Source organism: Theropithecus gelada, chromosome 4 (genome assembly GCF_003255815.1).
Source record: "Theropithecus gelada isolate Dixy chromosome 4, Tgel_1.0, whole genome shotgun sequence".
NCBI lineage: Eukaryota > Metazoa > Chordata > Mammalia > Primates > Cercopithecidae > Theropithecus > Theropithecus gelada.
This window is the reverse complement of record NC_037671.1, coordinates 8,275,674-8,290,846: the sequence shown is the minus strand read 5'-3', so window position 1 is coordinate 8,290,846 and position 15,173 is coordinate 8,275,674. Positions and strand designations below refer to the sequence as shown.

General features: G+C 41.5%; 1 protein-coding gene and 1 long non-coding RNA gene across 4 annotated transcripts in view; one reads left to right on the top strand and one right to left on the bottom strand.

The window, feature by feature from the left end:
- The window catches only part of FARS2 (phenylalanyl-tRNA synthetase 2, mitochondrial), a 521,140-nt gene that overhangs the window by 299,667 nt on the left and 206,300 nt on the right, over nucleotides 1-15,173 (bottom strand). The gene's annotated exons all lie outside the window — the stretch shown is intronic.
- Nucleotides 8,411-14,064, top strand: LOC112622498. The gene is made up of 3 exons (XR_003118993.1): nucleotides 8,411-8,592; nucleotides 9,456-9,527; nucleotides 13,762-14,064. It is a non-coding gene; the product is annotated as an uncharacterized LOC112622498 (long non-coding RNA).

The window sequence follows — 15,173 nt, the reverse complement described above, 5'->3', positions numbered from 1 at the left end:
GGGAAATAGGAAGGAGACTCAGAAATCACACAGGCATGACAGTGGCACTGGAGACAGGCACACAGAGCATTTCAGAAATACAACATGTTTCATGTTGGTCTGGAGTGGGGATGGGAATGTAAAAGGAGGGGCAGAGGCAGGATCTGTGAGGACTCTGCAGATGAGAAACAAATTAAATCTTCAAGGATGAGTAGAAATTAAGGGAATGGGGAAGGGACTACAGCCAGGAGTGGCATGTATAAAGTTACCAAGGCAAAGAGAGAAGGAGCATTCGGAGAGCTGCGCATTACCCATCGCTGTTGAAAAGAAAGAACTACACAGGTGTTGTGTGTGAGAAATGAGCTTCAGAAGTCTGCAAGGATCAGAAAAAAGAGGCAGGTCCGTCCTGCTAAGGGCCACTCACCACAGAGTTATTGAGGTATGTTAAAAATAAGGATAAAATTGATTCTCCTACAGTGGAAGAATCCAGACAGAGGTTGATAAGGCTTTTAAGAGGTCTTTATGTTATATAAGTTAAAAGTGAACAAATAAAAAAGCTAATGATGCTTACTTTTTTTAAAAAAACTTCCAATGAATGGACTTTCAATGCCTCCATTTATTAGAAGAAAAAAGATATCTCCTAGTGCTTATCAAATAATTTCTGACAAATACCAAAGGCTACAGGACTGGTTTTCACAAGAGTACTTAGAGTGATATGGCTATAGAAGGTAACACTGGGTTAAGAATTAGAGGTGTGTCCATCAGAGTTAGTGGGGATGAAACAGATAAATGGGAAGACCAGGGGGTCTTTTAAAGTCAGAACAGAAAATCGATTAGAGACGTAGTCTGAAGCGAGGCGCTGAGCTGGTCTAGTTTTAGTTAGAAGCCAATGAGCAAAATAGCAAATAAACTATAATATGCAGATAAGACTAGGAGAGTGCCCAGATTAAGTTAACTTTAAACAAGTATTAACATAAAATGAAGAAACAAAAAGTATAAACATCACCAACCAACCATCTTGCTAACTATGCTATTAGAATTCTCGTTGTTTTTACTTTTTCAAAGGATGTAGGCTTAACAGACAGTTGTTAAAGATGAAGATCACAAGCTCAGTTTGCATCCTAATACAACTACACAAAAATTAACTATTAAAAGCAGATTTTTTTCTCCTTTTTTGCTTTTAAATAGATTTGACTAGTACTTGCGATTAAAATGGACATTTCCAAGGATGTTCCACATATCTATTCCTTTCAAGAGGACTGTATTTAAAATGCCTCCAAGAAATGAAAATCTACTCAGTAAACTTCAAAAGTCTAACATACTCTTCATAATTCAGTTCAAGCTTCTGCACTCTCCACCAGCTAGAGGGTCTTCCTTATATCTTATCTAAAGCACCTATGCGGCAGCCTGCGTGACTCCTCTAGTTGTTCTCATCAAGGACACCTGAAAAGATAATTCATCCTCTTTGTGAAAACATGTTCATTTTGTTATTTTCACATTAAGATGTGATTTCATGATTAAGTTGTTGACCTCTCCAAGGAGGCCAATGTTTTTCCCTTTCTTTTCCTTCTTTCTTTCTCTTTTTCTTTCTTTCTTTTCTTTCTTTCTTTCTTTTTCTTTCTCTCTCTCTCTCTCTCTCTCTTTCTTAACTCTATAAGAGATACTTTTCTCTGGTTTGTGGTTTGAAAATTTTCATGTATTATAAAAAGGTAAGGAATGCTGGCCTGCTACTGATTTCACAGTTATAGGAAAATACTATATGTGGTCCCAGTACTATAAGAGCTTATAAATGAAAGAGGAAAATAGGTATCTAAGAGGTTGAGGAAAACCTAAACACTACTAAGGAATGTTCTCATCCCTAGCAATTGAGTAAAGGTAAGGAGAGTTTTCAAAACAGAGAAGGGAAAAAGTGACAAAGCAATCTTGTAGAATCAGCAAGGCCTGACTCAGGCAGCAGTTCTTTCTCCCCCAACATATCCCCAGTAATAAGGAAGACCTGCAATAAGCTAGAAGACAGCCCAAGATTCCCAATGACTCTACCCAGACTGCTCTGATGGACTTGGAGGACACCGGCCTGAGGGCCAGTCAAGGTCAGGACTGTCCATTGTGGGAGTATGAAGCCTGCACATATGGTGGAACCAGCTGCTGACCAAGCCAGTTGCTCTGCTGAGTCACAGCCTGTTCCTCAAGCTCAGCTGGGTGGCAACATAAGAAACTATTTCTGTCTATCCAAAATGTAATGCTGGCCCCTTAATAGGGGCTAACCTTCCTTTGCATTTCTAGGAAACAGCACACAGCAGGTGTTCAATAAATGCTGCTTAGAAAGGAAAAAACTGGTTAATAAAAAAATAAGATGGAGAAGTGCAACCAAATGTACATACTTAAGGCCACAGGTTGAATCGTGGTTCACTCCACAGCACCTGCCATGAATCCCGACACTAGAACAACCCCTTATGAAATCTTCATAAAAACTTATGAAGTTATTAGCATGACTGCATTACCTTAGTAAAGGCTCTTCCATTCCTTCATTTTAACAAGGCCTTTCCCAACTGGCTATTACTGTGGGAAGGGGAGAGAGGAAATCAGTAATGTAAACCAAAAGGAAAATGAAAGAAATGCAGGGTTGAAACATGCTGTTAAGGGACTCACTATGCAGAATCCACAAAGCAGTTTTCATGCACAGGGCAACAGAAAAATGGCATGTGCTGTGGGCTTTAATCCCTTTTTTTTTTTTTTTAAGAAAACAAATCTGCTCATAATGCTGTTGATACATTGATGCCACAGGCATAAGAAATGAAATCTACAGATAATTTGTATTATTACAGTTTTAACACACCTATTATTGTTGAAAATTTTCCTATGATAGTTTCAGTACAGGCATAATAACAACCATGCTCTTTCTCTTTCCTTACAAAGACGAGGCCACAAAACAAATGCCCTAAGCTCAAGAAAGGAATTTCACTGTTAGTTTTTTTACAGATGACAAGAAAGTCGGCCCATGCAATGGATGAAAGTAGATCCACACCAAGACACACAATGTGAGCTTTCAGAACCCACAAGGACAAAGAAAAGGTTCCTGAAAAGTCCTGAGAATCCACAAAACCTCCTAGAACTAATAAACAATTTTAGCAAGGTCACAGGATACAAGATCATCATATGAAAATCAATCATATTTGTATGTACTAGGAATAAACAGTCTGAAAATGAAATTTAAAAAGCAATCCCATTCACAATACTGTTAAGAAGAATAAAATACTTAGAAATAAATTTCATTAAATAAGTGCAAGATTTGTACTCTAAATAAAACACTGCTGAAAGGAACTAAAGATGATCAAGTCAGAGGCCCAGGGTCCGGCCCCCAGCTTTCGTAAATAGTCACTGGAACACAGTTCATTGTCCACACTACTTTCTCACCACAATAGTGGAGTTGAGTAGCTGTGGCAGAGACTGCAGGGCTTATGAAAACAATTCTTTACTACCTAGCCCTTTCAGAAAAAAAGTTTGCCAAGTTCTGATATAAATATAAATTCCATCCTTACTCAATACTATTGAGATGGCAATTTTCTCTAAATGATCTACAGATTCAATGAAATTCCTATTAAAATTCCAACAGACTTTTTTTGTGAGGTTGACAAAACTGCTATTCTAATACAAAGGCAGTAGAATAGCCAAAATAATTTTGAAAATAGAACAGTTTGAGAACTTAACACTAACCGATTTTAAATAGATTCTAAAGCTTCAATAGTCAAGACTGCATGGTACTATATACAGATTTTCAACCAAGATACCAAGGCAATTCAATGGGGAAGGACTAGTTTTCTCAACAAATGGTTCTAAACAAATGGATATACACATTCAAAAAGATGAATTGTAGAACCTTTCCTTATGTCACACACAAAACTTAAATCAAAATGGAAAATATACCACAATGCAGGAGATAAAATAATAAGCTTCTAGAAGAAAATACATGGGAGAATCTATGTGACTTGGGTTAGTCAAATATTTCTTAGGTACAACACGAAAATCATAATCCATAAAAAAAACAGATGAATTAGATTTCATTAAAATTTAAAATTTCAAAAGATACCACTAAGAAAATAAAAAGACAAACCACAGACTACAAGATAATATAAGCAATCATACATATAATAAAGATCTTATATCTAGAATATATAAAGAACTCTTACAACTGAATAATGAGACAAATAATCCAATTAAAACTGGGCACAATATTTGAATAGGCATTTCATTAGAAAATATATACAAATGGCTACTAAGCATATGAAAAGATGCTTAACATGATTAGTCAAAGGAAAATGTAAAGTAAAACTAATGAGATACATACTCGCTGGGACACCTATTTTCAAGAAGTCAGATAATACAAAGTGTTGGTGAAGATGTAGAGAAACTAGAACCCTCATATATTGCTCATGTACAGACACTTTAGAAAAAGTTCAGCAGTTTCTTTAAAAGTCAATCATAAGCTTACTATACAATCCAGCAATTCTACTCCTGGGTGCCTACCCCAAAGAAATGAAATCATATGGCCACATAAAGACCTGTATGTGACTGTTTATAGCATCTTTATTCATTACAGACAAAAACTGTAAAGGATCCAAATGCCCACTGACTGGGTAAATGGATAAATAAAATGTGTACAATACTATTCAACGATAGTAAAGAACAAACTGCTGAGACATGCTAATAGGATGAACCAGCAAACACTGTGCTAAGTGAAAAACTCCACATGCCAAAGACTACATATTGCAGGCAAATGATTTAGGCAAATGATTCCATTTACCTAAAATGTCAAGAAAAGGCAAATCTATAGAGACAGAAAGTAGGACAGTGGATCGCGCCACTGCACTCCTGTCTGGGCAACAGCAGTGAGACCCTCTCTCAAAAAAAGGCAGTAGAACAGGTGGCTACCTGGGGCTGGGAGAGAGTAATGACTGGCTGCACATGGGCATGAGGAAACTTTTTGGGGTTGATTGTGATGGTGGCTGGAAAACTCTATAAATTTACTAAATAATTCTTGAACAATTACCTACATTTTTCCTCAATAAGGTATTCAAAAAATTTTACGTCCCAGGGAGAAAAACTGGCTAAAAATAAATGATCAGAAATTAAAATGTCTGGGCCGGGCATGGTGGCTCATGCCTGTAATCTCTGCACTTTGGAAGGCCAAGGTGGGTGGATCAGCTGAGCTCAGGTGTTCAAGACCAGCCTGGGCAATGTAGTGAGACTCCATCTCTACTAAAAATACAAAAAAAAGTAGCCAGGCCGGGTGGTGCTTGCTGGTAGTCCCAGCTACTCGGGAGGCTGAGATGGGAGGATCGATTGAGCCTGAGAAGCAAAGGTTCCAGCGAGCTGAGATCGTGCCACTGCATTCCAACTTAAGTGACAGAGTGAGACCGTGACTCAAAAAAAAAAAAAAAAAAAAAAAAGATATTAAAATGTCTGCAGTCCATCAAAACAAGACCATAATCTCACACACACACACACACACACACACACAGAGTGCCCTGGTGTGGTGTGCACGGTGGAACGGCACTCAGCATTCACTTCCACTCCCATCTGCCTTTCTGTACTACAGAACCCAGAAAGCTTAAACACCACATTTTCTGGCCTTTCTGACAACTGAGTTCCTTGAGTAAATTAGCTTTTTTTCAAATTAGATGTACTCAAGTAAGACTCGAGAAGTGAAGGTGGAGGCCATCGTTCTGAAGCTTGGCTCTTCCTCCTGATCAGCATGTAGAGGGCTACTGGATTGTTCTGTAAGTACTCCAGCAGTCAGTCACCAGCTTCATGGGTATCAAGAGGCAGTAGCTGCAATGTAAGGTTCTGATCCTTGGACTGCAGCTACAGCAGAATGTTCTTGAAGTGAATAGTCACAGAGGCGGCCTCCTGACTCCCTCCCATCCTAATGCGGTAGATAAAGCAACACCCCTGGCAGGCCAGGGCAACTGTGTGGTTTTGGGGCATTGCTGGAAACCTAGTCTCAAGCCCACTCCTCCAGCCCTTCCAATAATTTAGAAAGCACCTAATCTCTGTTTTAAGTCTCTTTCTGTTTAAAATAGCTCGTGTGGTTTCTGGCCCTCCAACTGAACCCCTGAAAAACATAATACACAGGAAGACACAGGAAGCAGTACACCTATGTGATAAAAGAACAGCCTGCCTAGGTAGGGGCAGGTCAGAGGCTCTGGGACAGACATCTCCAAAAGATCAAACCAAAAGAGTGATGTATGTGAATGTATTGAGAGTCAGTTCAGGCCATTTGCAGACAGTGTGCGTTTGCATTACTGAAAAGCATACAGAAAACTAAGCAGACAAAAAAAAAAAAAGACTGAAGAAAAAGTTATGTGAAAGAGAAAAGGTAATTACAGTTTACTAAATATTTCACCAGTGGATAGCATCAGTCAACATAACCTAATGCAGAGCACCGATCTATCCCAAAATACGCTCTAACTGCAGAGAAGTTAGAAGAATGAAAAGGCTGTCTTTTGGTTGGTTTGGTGTTAGGGTAGGGGAGACATGGCTAAGTCCTCACATTTCACATTGCATGGTCAAAGGAGAATATTTAAAACGTAAAGAAATCAAGAAGCAGCAATATGAACATGTTACTTAGAGATACAGAGAATGATCCCAAAGACTCAGATGTCAAAGAGTTGAAACTGGCAGCCTCTAGGGAGGAAGAAATAGGAAGGTGGAGAGAGTCCGGGAAGAGGGAAACGTGTACAGGAGACTGCTGGGGCTTGGTACTAAACCTTGCAGAACGATTTGACTCCTTAAGCCAGAAAGTGAGTAAACTTTAATAGAAGGAATAGAAGTATTTTTTTAAAAGAGTAAAGAAAGAAGAACAGGCAGTGACATGGATTCTCTGCATCATTCTAAGGCCAAAGTGCTGTGGTCAAAACAATGTCCCTCCCGCTCTGGGCACACCAACATGGGCAGCAGGCAACCAGAGCACATTCCACCACCGTGCACAAAGGGGGCTGGGTCACTGTGAGCCAAGAGCACAAAAGAGAAAAGGAAAGAAGTTCCCATAAAAGTGGAGCCAGAGCAATACAAGAAAATCATGTCAAAAAGACATCCCAGTATACTAGGGTCAAAATAAAATCATAAACTGCTTTTTAGAGATCAAAGATCTGAAGAAAAAAAGTTTGAAGCAACCACTAACAATGATCTCTGTCTAAAAGAGTTGTGAAAATACCGACGTTTTGAGCTAAAGGTTAATTAGATTGCCTAAATTCAAATTTGTTTCTGATGTATCCAAGAGTTTCCATTTCTAGAAATATATTAAACTAATTTGTTTTTCTTGGAATTAAGCAGGTCCAAGAAACGGATTATTAGACTGCTCTCAGAGGAATCATGGTTCCCTCCATGCCGGCCACGTGGACCAGTGTCAGCAGTTCTGTTGAACATTGTGGGTGATGAGACAATGCTAAAGTTTCACAAAGCAACACATCAAGTAGAAACAAATCCATTTCATCAAGTTAATATATTTCAGGCTTTAATTTTAATGGAATGCATCTGAGAGAACAAAAGAATAAAAACTATTACCACCATCCTTGTTAAAATGTATCTTCAGGGTAGAATAGCACCATTTATACAGGCATGGATGGCCATTCTCACCACAACAGACAAATTTGCACTTGCCTGAGCAAAATTTCATTCTTCCTGCAATCAAATTGCTACCAGCATGTTTGTGAACACTGTAAATCTGCCCATGTTGATTCTTGAAATGAAAAATATCAAGGGAAATAAATAATCCTTTACTCCCTGCCATTCTTAGGAATAAGAAACAGACATTTTGATGAGGTAGAAGAAACAATAAACATGTCCTTATTTAGCAGGCTTCTGCTTGGAAGTGCCAGTCTCAATATTATCCACGTGTGCGAGGTGGATTATATAACCACTCAGGGCTGATGGGCCTGATCTCTATGTGGGAAACAAGATCCTGATTTTATGTTCTTAATAATTCACTATTATTAGCAGTTATGGGGGAAGTGTATCTGAGTCACCTCCTGCTCTTCCCATTTGTGAATTCATGTCTGACTACAGAGGCCCTTGCTCTGGCTGGCCAAGGGGCTGGACAGCAGCCTCCTTCTAGGGCTCCAGTGCTCCTCAGCCCTGGCAGGAAGGCCAGCTTTGCCAACCCAGGCTTCTTGCATCCCTAGGCCTGGGAGGGCCTCCGGTGTTTCAGACACAGGTACAGCCAGCTCTTGCACAAACCCCTTTCCTGCCAAGCCAGGATTGCATTTCCAGTCATGGGCAGGCTTTGCTGCAAATGATTACATAGGACTAAACCTAGACAGACCTGAGGAGCAGAAGGCAGAGTCAGGCCAAACCAGAGCCAAGGGGAAGGGAGCCAAAGGGACTTGGCCATGGGCGCAGACGCACAAGCTGCGCCCTGGAGCTGATCAAGTCCCTCGCAGGAGAGGGCTGGGCAGAGGAACCACGACGGCCAAGCAGAAGCCACACAAGAGCAATCCAATGTCTCATCTCCGCCCTCAATCATGGCCTCCGCTGATGCCAAAGTAAACCCATTCAGCTTCAGGAGGCTTTCCAGCAAACAAAACATAATTTGTATGACAGATCTTTGTGTGACAGGTAGGAAACACTCCTGAAGGGAGAGATCTGGAAGCTTTCTAATATTACAATGCTCTTTTATTGCTGATTTTCTCTCTGGATTTTTAGCCTTGGTTGACACATCAGCTTGTGAGTTATTTATTTTTCTTTGACTCAGTTTCCCCTGAGAGAAACAGAAATAAAAACCATATGATCATTTCCACCTCTCAAATTCAACTATCCAGGAATTAAATTCTGTTTATTTCAGGCTATTAAATATTCATGGAGTCCAAGAACTGGGTACTTCAGGAGATTAAAAAATAAATAAAACACAGGCCCTGCTATCAAAGAGCTCAGACCTAGAAAGTTTAAAAAATTCTCAAATAACCATGCCAAAAGGTAAAATGTAGTAAATATCACAGGAGATTATGATAACAGTCTGCTCAACAAACAATTTCAGGGGATCTGGTATGTGCCAGGTATTGTGATAGGCACGGAAAGAAAGTTTAAAAAGTCTGTCGGCCCTTCCCCCACAGTTGTGGATGGTGCAGCAGGGACTGAGAGACTCAGGGAGGAAGAAATAATCTCTGATCCTAGGCCGAGAATTGGGTGAGAAGGCGCCGTTCAGCTCTGATGGCACTGCCATTCAATACCTATGCCCCCTGACCATAGGGGTGGGAGTGGGGGTGGTGGAGGATGTTGGCAGGCAGAGATAGTGAGTCAGCTTCTGAACTGTGAACACACACACAATGGCCTGCAGATGAGACAGGGGGCACCCCATGTGCTGCAGACACCGGGCTGCCAGCTCGCCCACTGACTTGGACATGTGTAAGGGAAAGGGAGGAGGGTGGCTCGGGGCCTCGCTGGAAAAGCAAGTGTTCATGCTCTTGTCTTGCACACGGTAGAGGATCACGGGCATTTGAAATGACACAACTGGAAGCTAAATCCAACAGCAGGGAGACCCTTACCAAGGCAAGGTAAGTGGGCTACCCTCGGCCTCCCCTTCCCTGCTATTGTTTTGGTAGCTGGACAGGAGTATGCTTTCCTCCTGTGGACCGTTCGGGGGGCCATGCCCTGGGGGAGCCATTTTCACCAGCCAAGGCAAGATGGAGCCTCACTTTTCAATCCTGCCTGCTAATGACCCTGCCCATCTCTTTTATTTATTTATTTATTTATTTGTTTGTTTGTTTGTTTATTTTGAGACAGAGGTCTCACTCTGTCGCCCAGGCTGGAGTACAGTAATGCTTTCTCGGCTCACTGCAACCTCTGCCTCCCAGGTTCAAGCAATTCTCCTGCCTCAGCCTCCTGAGGCTGGGCTTACAGGCGTGCACCACCATGCCTGGTTAATTTTTTGTGTTTTTAGTAGAGATGGGGTTTCACCATGTTGGCCAGGCTGGTCTCGAACTCCTGAACTCATGATCTACCTGCCTTGGCCTCCCAAAGTGTTGGCTTACAGGCATGAGCCACTGTGCCTGACCAACCCTGCCCATCTCTTTACTCAACATATTCTCCAGCCACAGCCTTTAATCACACAGAACCTTTCATAAATTGGGACTAAATAGTAGGCCCTTCAAATGCTGAGTGAATGCAAGCTGTAGGAGGACAAGAACACTGCTTTGTCTGCACTTTGCTGTATCTCAAGCACCTGGGAGAGTACCCGGCACATAGTAGGCATGTAATAAATATTTGTTTCTTTTTTTGCTTTTTGGGTTTTTTTTTTTTTTTTTTTTTTTTTTTTTTTTGAGACAGGGTCTTGCTCTGTCACCTAGGCTGGAATGCAATGGCACAATCACAGTTCACTGCAGCCTCGACCTCCGTGCTCAAGCAATCCTCCTGCCTCAGCCCTCCAAGTAGCTGGACTACAGATGCACGTTACTGTGCCTAGCTAATTTTTGTAATTTTGGAGAGACGAGGTTTCACCACGTTCCCTGGCTGGTCTTGTAGTCCTGGGCTCAAGCAATTTGCTTGCCTTGGCCTCCCAAAGTGCTGGGATTACAGGCACAAGCCACTGCACCGGCCTTGTTAATGAACAAAGGAAGCTTGATGCATGGAGGGAGTATAAACTGAGATAATAAATAATCTTAAATACCATTTCTAATAGCTTCCTTTTATAGATGAGAAACTGAGGCTCAGAGATGTCAAAGGATTCCTCTAGGGCAAACAGTCAGCCAGGCAGTAATAAGTTAGTTAAAAACTATTGTCCAGGCCTCCTGATGCTGTTTCTACTACCCTGCATTACTTCTGTTTTTTGCACTTTCAATGACCTATAATTAAGAGCAATGAAATTAGAAAGTAGCAGTTTATAGATCTCCAAAGAATTTTATTCTAAAGATGTTTAGAACCTCCATGACACAGAATATTAAGGCAATAAAAACAAATTAGAAGTAGGATGGGCGAAACAAGCTGATTTCACGTCAATGAAATGAAAGCAACACTCTATGCGTTTTCAATGCTGCTGTGTAGAATTGCTGAGGTTACCTCCATTACTCTGCTTTGAAACTGCTCGGTAAACGACATCAGACATTACTCCACTAACACTCACAATCTGGCCTTCCCTGCTGGTTCCCTGGAGACTAGCGCATACCCAAGCTTCAAAAATTTTCCCTTGGCAATAAAAGTGTATATATTTTGAAAGGCAATAAAATAGAGGCTTGTGTCATCTTTGGAGGGGCTTTTTGGAATCTTCTGCAAAGATTTAAAAATCAAAAAGCTGCTTGGTAGCCATCTGCAGGGTAAGAAACAAATAAGCAATAACCAAGATGGTTTTGAATGAAAACCGGAAAAGGAAATCTCCTCCCAATGACATCAAAAACAAGTACACGTGACCACCAGCTCTGTGCCAGGTATCGTGCTAGATGCTGGAGGGTCAGCAGTCTATGACCAACAAGGTCTTTGTCCTCATGGCACTTGCAGTCCTGGGAAGGGGAAGTCAGAATCAGTGACATTAAATAAAGATAGCATCACAATTGGTTTACTACAGTGGTGATGCTTGCCGTGAAGTAGATATGCAGATGCTACCGGAGCAGGTCACAGGGTTATCAGATGTGCCCAGGCAGTCCCAGCAAAGGAAGGGAGAACCAAAAGCCTTGCTCAGCTGCAATGACGGTGAAGGCGGCCCTGCATGGCCAGAGAGCTGGTCAGAAGAGAGCAGAGCAGGCTTTTCCTCAGAGGACACAGTCACTACAGATTTGGACCTTTACCCTCACAGCAATGAGAATCCAGAGATTATACAGAGATTATCGGGACCGAGAGTTGACTGCTAAAAGATTATTCCTTAAAAAACAAGATTGGGCTCGGTGGCTCGCGCCTGTAATCCCAGCACTTTGAGAGGCTGAGGCGGGTGGGTCACGAGGTCAGGAGATGGAGACCATCCTGGCTGGCTAACATGGTGAAACCCCATATCTACTAAAAACACAAAAAATTAGCCAGATGTGGTAGCACGCACCTATAATCCCAGCTACTCAGGGGGAAGCTGAGGCAGAAGAATTGCTTGAATTCGGGAGGCGGAGGTTGCGGTGAGCAGAGATCACGCCACTGCACTCCAGCCTGGGCAACAGAGCGAGACTCCCTCTCTAAATAAATAAATAAATAAATAAATAAATAAATAAATAAATTTAAAGAAACAAGTGTTGATAGTTTCAGAACAGTACAAGCAGTTTGACATAAGCACATATAAATTAGGATGTAGGGATTATTTGATAGCATTCACAAGTGACAGCAGAAAGACATGTAAATTAGGATGTAGGGATTATTTGATAGCATTCACGAGTGACAGCAGAAAGGCATGTCCATGGGTCTTAAAAAAAACTGGAGGGAGAACTTAGTAACCCCAAATGGCATTGATAAAAGTACTAGGCATAATGCTTTGAAAAAAAAAAAAACAACAACAGTCCAAAAAAAATGTCAAAATAATCAACTTTTTAATTTAGTATATAAGCTAAACAATAATAATAATATTGGTGCTATTATCAAAAGCATCCCGCCTTGTGAAACCTCCCTTGGCTCCTCCAGCCCACACCGGTCTTGGCGTCTTTTGAATTCACAGACCCCACCTGGTGTCTAAGCAGGTACATAGCAGTAAATCAGGCGCAGCTTTGTGGGCTCTCCTGTACGGTTTCTCATTATTCAACTCTTGCATTTAACATACTTTCCGTGTGTTTATGCCTAGACTACCCACTGGCATGGTGAGCTCCTTCAAAAATTCCTACATACCTTGGTACCATCTGGGGCACCTGGCAACCTACCACACACACAGGAGCTGCAAGTATTGACTCACCAATAGAACAATTGGTGTAAAAGAGAAAAATAGAGTTTTGGAAATAATTTGCAGATTTGGATTCTAGAGATCTTTCACAATTAACTTCATCATATGTTAAACGGAGCAAATCAAATCCTATTATACTAGTAAGAAGAGACTAAGGAATGTCAGAAAGCTCATTTTGAAATTCAATTGTTTGGAACACATTCCGCCTCATACATGAGGGGAAATTTTTTTCTCAGCTTTCTCTGTCAAGAATATTGTGCTTTCTCTGAAGAAGAATGAGCATGATTTTATCTTGCAGACACTGTAGATAGTATTAATTAATTATGTTTCCCTCCTTCCTTTTACCATTAGGCAGCTGAAATCCAAATCTGTGCTTTTTTGTGGTAACTGACAGAAATGTGTATTTCTTCATGCAACCTCACCCCAGCTTTGCCATTTTTATATTCTTATTTTCCTTTTACCTTTTGCCCCTTGGTTTTTGTTTTCTCCAGATACATCTATATCTACAGATGCCACTATCTCATATCCTTTATAGAACTATGTTGCAGCTAAATTTGTAAATAAATTGAATAGTTAAGCGAAGGATGCTTTAGTGCTCCACAATTTACTATGCTGTGCAGCCTTTGGTAGTGGAGTTTTTCAAACCAAGGCAATAATCCTCAATAAGCTGATTCTCAAACAGACCTACATAGAACGGTCTCCACTCCCATCCCATACCCCCACTTTCGCCCACTGCGCACCCTGCAAAACATCTAATGACATGATTAGGCGGGCTTCAGGTGCCTGTCTTTAACTTTTCCACTTCCCTTAGCTCTTCATAGCATCCATTCTATCCACTGATCACTGGGTCCTGTCAGTTCTACTTGCCCAGGTCTCTAGAATCTATTTCCCCCCTTGAATTTCTACTACTACAGCTGTAATTCACAGGCTCAATGTTTCTCCCCCAGGTATGACACCCCTGCTTGGTCTCACTGCCTCCCATCTCTGCTCCATCCAATCTATCTTCCAGCCCAGAAGTGAAGGTTTTGTGCCAAAATGCATTCACCCATCCAAACATTCAATAAATATCTACTAAGCACCCACTAAAGATTAGGTGTGCGTGAAGCCCTGGTGACAAAGAAATAAAGAGACCCAGCCTCTTCCCTTAAACAGCCAGTGAACGGTGCAAAGGCAGGGCAATAAACCATGGCATGGTTTGAAAAACGAGTATGAGGACTGCCAAGGGTCCCTTTGGGAAATGCTGAACAGAGCAGGTGCATGGCACATTCAAGAGCTCCTTGGAGCACGCAGTACCCTCAGGCAAGAGTGGAAGAGAAAGCAAGGAGGCAGGCAAAGGCCAGGGCAGGAAGGCCCTGAAAGGCCATGTGGACCTCACCATGTGATTTCTGTTTAGAAACTCTCAATGGTGCCCCATTCCAAACCCTTAAGCATGGCCTCTGTGCGTCCTGGTGTAGCCCCCAAGCTACATGTCTGATCCATTCTCAGTTCGTAGTACTGTGCTATACCCACCTACACCTCACTCCGCAAAGACTCCAAGTAAACTCACGCTCCTGGCCTGACTCAAATCATTCCCTTAGGCCACTCTGGATCCCAAACCGTCTCCTCCACAACTCGGCCTGCTGAAACCCCACTTACCGTTTCTTCAGTATAATACTGCAGCCACTAACCAGTAGAAATTAAGCATGGTCCTACCTTCAAGGAGGTTAGACTCTTGTGGCAGAAAAGGATACATTTAGTAACTATCATGTAACTATAAAAGACATGGTGATGATATGTGATAGGTGTTTCCATAAAATAATCACTTCACTGCAATAACGACACAGTGGGAGATGAGTTGTTGGACTTCTCAAGAACTGTTTCAAGAATAAAAAAGCATTTAAACTGATCCTTGCCAGTTAAGTAGGGTCCAACCAATCACAACAGACACTAATACCAGCTGATTGTCACCCCTTCCTTCTCTTGCTGTACCCCATTAATAACAGCATCTCAGAAAATGCCTGCTGAATAAACCATACGTAAGCATAATAAATTCCAAAAGAAAAGATTAATTATGTAGAGTATCATCCTTAAATGTTACTTCTCTTAATTCTAACAAAAATCTAAAGAGGATTTTACATTAGCCCTATGCCACCGAGACTGACGTCCCCAGTGTCCCCTGTAACCTCAGACATGGGTTACATGAGGACCTTAGTGATAAAAAGTCTCCACTGGACATTTCTCCACTGATTATGGAAATGAGCAGTGAGCCCCAACTCCCCAATTCTTACGACAGTTCGAGAACCATCACCTTGGCATACTTGAGAATTAAATACTAAGCAGAGCGTGTTTCCTGGAGACAGGAATAATTGAATTTTCATGA